Source organism: Procambarus clarkii, chromosome 1 (assembly GCF_040958095.1).
Source record: "Procambarus clarkii isolate CNS0578487 chromosome 1, FALCON_Pclarkii_2.0, whole genome shotgun sequence".
NCBI classification, from domain to species: Eukaryota; Metazoa; Arthropoda; class Malacostraca; order Decapoda; family Cambaridae; genus Procambarus; species Procambarus clarkii.
In genome coordinates, this window is record NC_091150.1 from 16,151,558 (window position 1) to 16,157,963 (window position 6,406).

Below are 6,406 nucleotides of genomic sequence, written 5' to 3' on the forward strand. Positions count from 1 at the left end.
CATATTTAATGGTGACAGACGAGTCCGGTTCTCATCACACAAACAAATGCTAGACTGTACTTGGTGTTGATCGTTTATTCAGACGTACTAAATATCACGCTGTTTTTTTATTATTATTATTAACACATTAGGTACATCCGCATTAGTGCAGCTACCCTAGACTATATGAAGTGGAGTACAGTGTGTCAAAAAAGTTAACTAGGTGATGCTAAAAAATCCCCATCACACAGGATGGTTAGTCATACAATACAATACAATACAATTTTATTTAGGTAAGGTACATACATACAATAAATTTTTACAAGGATTGGTTGACTTATAGGTAGAGCTAGTACATACAATGCCTAAAGCCACTATTACGCAAAGCGTTTCGGGCATGGTTTCGGTTCTCATACAGAGGCATGTAATAAGCGGTCTGCACTGGCAGACTCCGTATGTATTTTGAGGCTATCAAAAACACAAAATTGAATAAGGTAGCAGTGGTAATACAAGTCCCCATCTCGCAGGATGGTTAGTCATACAGAGCCACGTGTTTAATAGCCTACACTGGCAAATTTTGGGTATACTGCACTAAATATCACGCTGCGTTTGCACAAGGAAATTACCAAACCTCTACGGACACTGAAACCCATATTTAACAATCACACTGCAGGTAAATACTGCACAGTGGAAGAAATAGTTAATATGCTGCCAGCTAAAGTGAGCTTAGCAGCCACACTAACAAATATTACACCTTTCTAACACTCGAGAACAAACGAACCGAGGTAAAAACCTGGTGTCTACTTCAAGGTAGACTTAAAAAAAAACGATCCTCACAGAACAGGTATCAACTAGGTATCAACCAGAACAGGTGGCGAACAAGCCAGGTCTTAAACCTAAGACACAAGTCAAGGTAAACGTCTCTGATTTCCTGACCAAATCAGGACCAAAGTTATATGGCGTAGTTAAGCTCTGTGTTCGGTGTGACAAACCCACAACGAGCCATTATACGAGTTCGCAGGTGGGCATTCCATCCACCACAATCCAATTGGTTCACGAATGTTCTATCTGGCCTTTAAATTCCATATCCTTGTCTTCATGTTAGCGTAGCGCGTTCTCATGAAAATTAAATAACATTACGTCATAATAATTGCATTAAATTAGTTTATCCTATGATCAACTCTTATAACGATAATTAATTAAGGCGTATTATAGGAGTCAGACTGTTACAGTCACCATGTACTGTTGTGCCAGTTGATACTAAAGGCCATGAACCTATAACATTTTGCCTGAGGTAAACTTTTGACAGGATCTATTTTGAAATTGAACTCGTCAAACCCTGCAGAAAGCATACTGCAAAAGCATATGTAGCCAGACTCGCTTCACAACAGTTTCCCTGCGAGATAAGCGGAACAGGGAGAGGAAGGACTCGGTTAGGAACACATTGTGAGTAGGAAAAGGTGTGTATCACAGTATAAACTAGACTATGTGAGGAGCACATAGTGAACAATTGGTTAAGGAGACCCCACCGTAGGTTGCCTCACGTGACACTGTCATGCCTATGAAGACATCTCGACACTTCTCTGGTGACACCCCAGCAAGCCGCTATTGACAAACTACCATGCCTTAAGTGTCACAATACTGCATTATTTTGGCGACACACGAGGCATGTGACAGTGTGCCTCACGAGGAAGGCCAAGTTATACACCGTGATATTCCTCTCATAGTCTACACGACGGCCATAGTCACGGCCATAGTCACGGCCATAGTCACGACCATAGTCACGACCATAGTCACGGCCATAGTCACGACCATCTTGAGGTTATAGTCACGGTCATAGTCACGGTCATAGTCACGGCCATAGTCACGGCCATAGCCACGGCCATAGTCACGACCATAGTCACGACCATAGTCACGACCACAGTCACGGTCATAGTCACGACCATAGTCACGACCATAGTCACGACCATAGTCACGACCATAGTCACGACCATAGTCACGACCATAGTCACGGCCATAGTCACGACCATAGTCACGACCATAGTCACGACCACAGTCACGGCCATAGTCACGACCACAGTCACGACCACAGTCACGGCCATAGTCACGACCACAGTCACGACCATAGTCACGGCCATAGTCACGACCATAGTCACGACCATAGCCACGGCCATAGTCACGGTTATAGTCACGGCCATAGTCACGGCCATAGTCACGACCACAGTCTCGGCCATAGTCACGGCCATAGTCACGGCCATATTCACGGCCATAGTCACGGCCATAGTCACGGTCATAGTCACGACCATAGTCATGGCCATAGTCACGACCGTAGTCACGGCCATAGTCACGGCCATAGTCACGGCCATAGTCACGGCCATATTCACGGCCATAGTCACGGCCATAGTCACGGTCATAGTCACGACCATAGTCATGGCCATAGTCACGACGACAGTCTCGGCCATAGTCACGGCCATAGTCAACCAATATTTCACTTCCCCTAATGTTCCGGGTGTTGTTAGTGAGTAACTAAGCAACCATACAACGCAATACAGGGTTCGTCTCGCGACGCTCAGCAATGTAGGCAGGGATCCACATACTTGCTCCTGATTACAACTGCTTTCACCTGCATCTGCCCTCCGTTCATAAAATGTTTAAGGCGTCTAAAATTTAAGCTATTTTGCCTAGCTAAGAAAATATAAGTCTATACAACCCCTCTAATGTATCTGGCCGATGTACATTGTCCTGTGAAACGTGAATATTACCTTGCTATTCATTTCTGTATCACCATAATTTTGACGCTGTGGTTATAAAAAAGCTGCCTTGTACACACAGAACTCACAATAGCTTGATACCACAAATGAACAAATCCACAAGGGCCGTGACGAGGGTTCAAACCCACGTCCATGATGATCCCAGACACACCTTAGTCGGCTGCGCAACGACATGGTCAAAACAATTGAACAAAATAAATGTTCGAACCCTCATCACGGCCCTTGTGTATTAGTTCATAAGATGCCTTGTTTAATATTACCTTCCAGCCAGTCTCACCCCTCTTACCTTCATCCTACACCTTGCTGCCCTGATGGAATTGTTCCTCGCCAAACTCGCCAGTTTAATAGTTCTCAGAGTATTAATTTCCTTTGTCTTGTGGTGTCTGAGCTTGGACTGTCTTTTATATTCCTGAAGATGCCTTCTTTTCATCCTTATAGATCTTTCTGATATATTCAGTTCCGTTTGAAGTGTTCAACCCACTCCCCCCTCTCTCTCTCTCTCTCTCTCTCTCTCTCTCTCTCTCTCTCTCTCTCTCTCTCTCTCTCTCTCTCTCTCTCTCTCTCTCTCTCTCTCTCTCTCTCTCTCTCTCTCTCTCTCTCTCTTTCTCTCTCTCTCTCTCTCTCTCTCTCTCTCTCTCTCTCTCTCTCTCTCTCTCTCTCTCTCTCTTTAAAGTCTTGCCTGGTCACGTGTGCTTTATTATTTCTTTCCTCACTGCTTCTTCGGTATTTTCTCATCGATCAACATTTTCGAGCATTTCAACAGAACTGCGCGAGAAATATATATATATAAATATTTCACATATACATATATATATGTGTATATATATATATATATATATATATATATATATATATATATATATATATATATATATATATATATATATATATATATATATATATATATATATATATATAAGTCGTACCTAGTAACCAGAACGCACTTCTCTGCCTACTATCCAAGGCCCGATTTGCCTAATAAGCCAAGTTTTCATGAATTAATAGTTTTACGACTACCTAACCTAACCTAGCCTAACTTTTTCGGCTACCTAACCTAACCTAACCTATAAAGATAGGTTAGGTTAGGTTAGGTAGGGTTGGTTAGGTTCAGTCATATATCTACGTTAATTTTAACTCCAATAAAAAAAATTGACCTGATACATAATGAAATGGGTAGCTTTATCATTTCATAAGAAAAAAATTCAAGAAATATATTTTTTCAGGAAAACTTGGCTTATTAGGCAAATCGGGCCTTGCATAGTAAGCCGAGTACGACGTTCTGGCTACTAGGTACAACATATACATATATACATATATATATATACATATATATTTATATATATATATATATATATATATATATATATATATATATATATATATATATATATATATATATATATATATATATATATATATATATATATGTCGTACCTAGTAGCCAGAACTCACTTCTCAGCCTACTATGCAAGGCCCGATTTGCCTAATAAGCCAAGTTTTCATGAATTAATGTTTTTTCGTCTACCTAACCTACCTAACCTAACCTAACCTAGCTTTTTTTGGCTACCTAACCTAACCTTACCTATATATATAGGTTAGGTTAGGTTAGGTAGGGTTGGTTAGGTTCGGTCATATATCTACGTTAATTTTAACTCCAATAAAAAAAAATTGACCTCATACATAGAGAAAAGGGTAGCTTTATCATTTCATAAGAAAAAAATTATAGTAAATATATTAATTCAGGAAAACTTGGCTTATTAGGCAATTCGGGCCTTGAATAGTAGGCTGAGAAGTGAGTTCTGGCTACTAGGTACGACATATATATATATATATATATATATATATATATGTCGTACCTAGTAGCCAGAACTCACTTCTCAGCCTACTATTCAAGGCCCGATTTGCCTAATAAGCCAAGTTTTCCTGAATTAATATATTTACTATAATTTGTTTCTTATGAAATGATAAAGCAACCCTTTTCTCTATGTATGAGGTCAATTTTTTTTTATTGGAGTTAAAATTAACGTAGATATATGACCGAACCTAACCAACCCTACCTAACCTAACCTAACCTATATTTATAGGTAAGGTTAGGTTAGGTAGCCAAAAAAAGCTAGGTTAGGTTAGGTTAGGTAGGTTAGGTAGACGAAAAAACATTAATTCATGAAAACTTGGCTTATTAGGCAAATCGGGCCTTGAATAGTAGGCTGAGAAGTGCGTTCTGGCTATTAGGTACGACATATATATATATATATATATATATATATATATATATATATATATATATATATATATATATATATATATATATATATATATATATGTATATATCTTTTCACTGTCGATGGTAATTGAAAAATCAGTTTTCCAAAATTCATTTTTATTTCTACTCTGACACGACACATGAACACGTTTCATAATAACTTATTACATTTTCAAAGACTTTAGTTTACACACACAAAACTATAATCTGCAAACACTAAACAGATTTCTTACTATGCTATAATTCAAACAGCTTTTCATTTTATATACCTTCATTTGGGTGACGTAATATGTTACAACAGTTTTGGATGAGGTGAAAACAAACTTTCAACACAAGATAGTTGTGCAAATTATATTATATAATTTGCACAACGCACAATTCTAGGAAATTTCCTAGAATTGATCAAATCTACCCAGCCCGATGGAATCATCGCATCCCTGGACGTTGAATCCCTATTTACCAACGTCCCAGTCGACACAACCATAGGAATGATAGTGGACAGAGTATACAGAGACGAAAGCACCCCCAAATTAGACATACCTGAGCCACACTTGAAAAGTCTTCTCGAAGCATGTACAAAGGAAGCCCCTTTCATCAGTCCACAAGGAGACATGTATTTACAAATAGACGGAGTAGCAATGGGCTCCCCCTTAGGAGTTTAATTTGCTAATTTTTATATGGGAACCATCGAAGACAGGGTCTTCAGTAGCAGACAAAAACCAACTGTATACTGCCGTTATGTAGATGACATATTCGTAATAGTAAAAGACTCAGATGAACTAATTGACCTAAAAAGACACCTAGAGAGAGAGAGTCAGTACTCCGATTTACACATGAAAATAGTGAAAATAACAGTCTGCCATTCCTGGATGTACTAATAACAAAAACAGGAACCTCTTTAAGCACCAACGTATATACCAAGCCCACCAACATAGGATTATGCCTGAACGGTAGAAGTGAGTGCCCCCAAAGATACAAAGCCAGTGTTCTCAATGCTTATATTCGTCGTGCGCTTACCCACTGCTCTGAATGGAGCAACGTGAGTAGAGAGTTTGAAAGAGTAACTCAGGTATTGGTGAACAACGGATATAGCAACGCGGAAATAAACGCTGCTATAAGAAGACACTTGGACCGTTGGTATAATCCAGAACCTAGAACAGAAACCACAACACCTCCAATAAAATTATATTACAAATCAACCATGCACAGTGAACATATAAAAGAGGAAAGAATAATGAAAGAAATAATCCGTAAAGGAGTAAAAAGCACTACACCTAACCAAAACACAAATCTGATAATATTCTACAAAACCAAGAAGACTTCCGAACTCCTTATCAAAAACAGCCCGAAGCCGACGGAGAACCCTCTACAGCAGTCAAGCGTTGTATACATG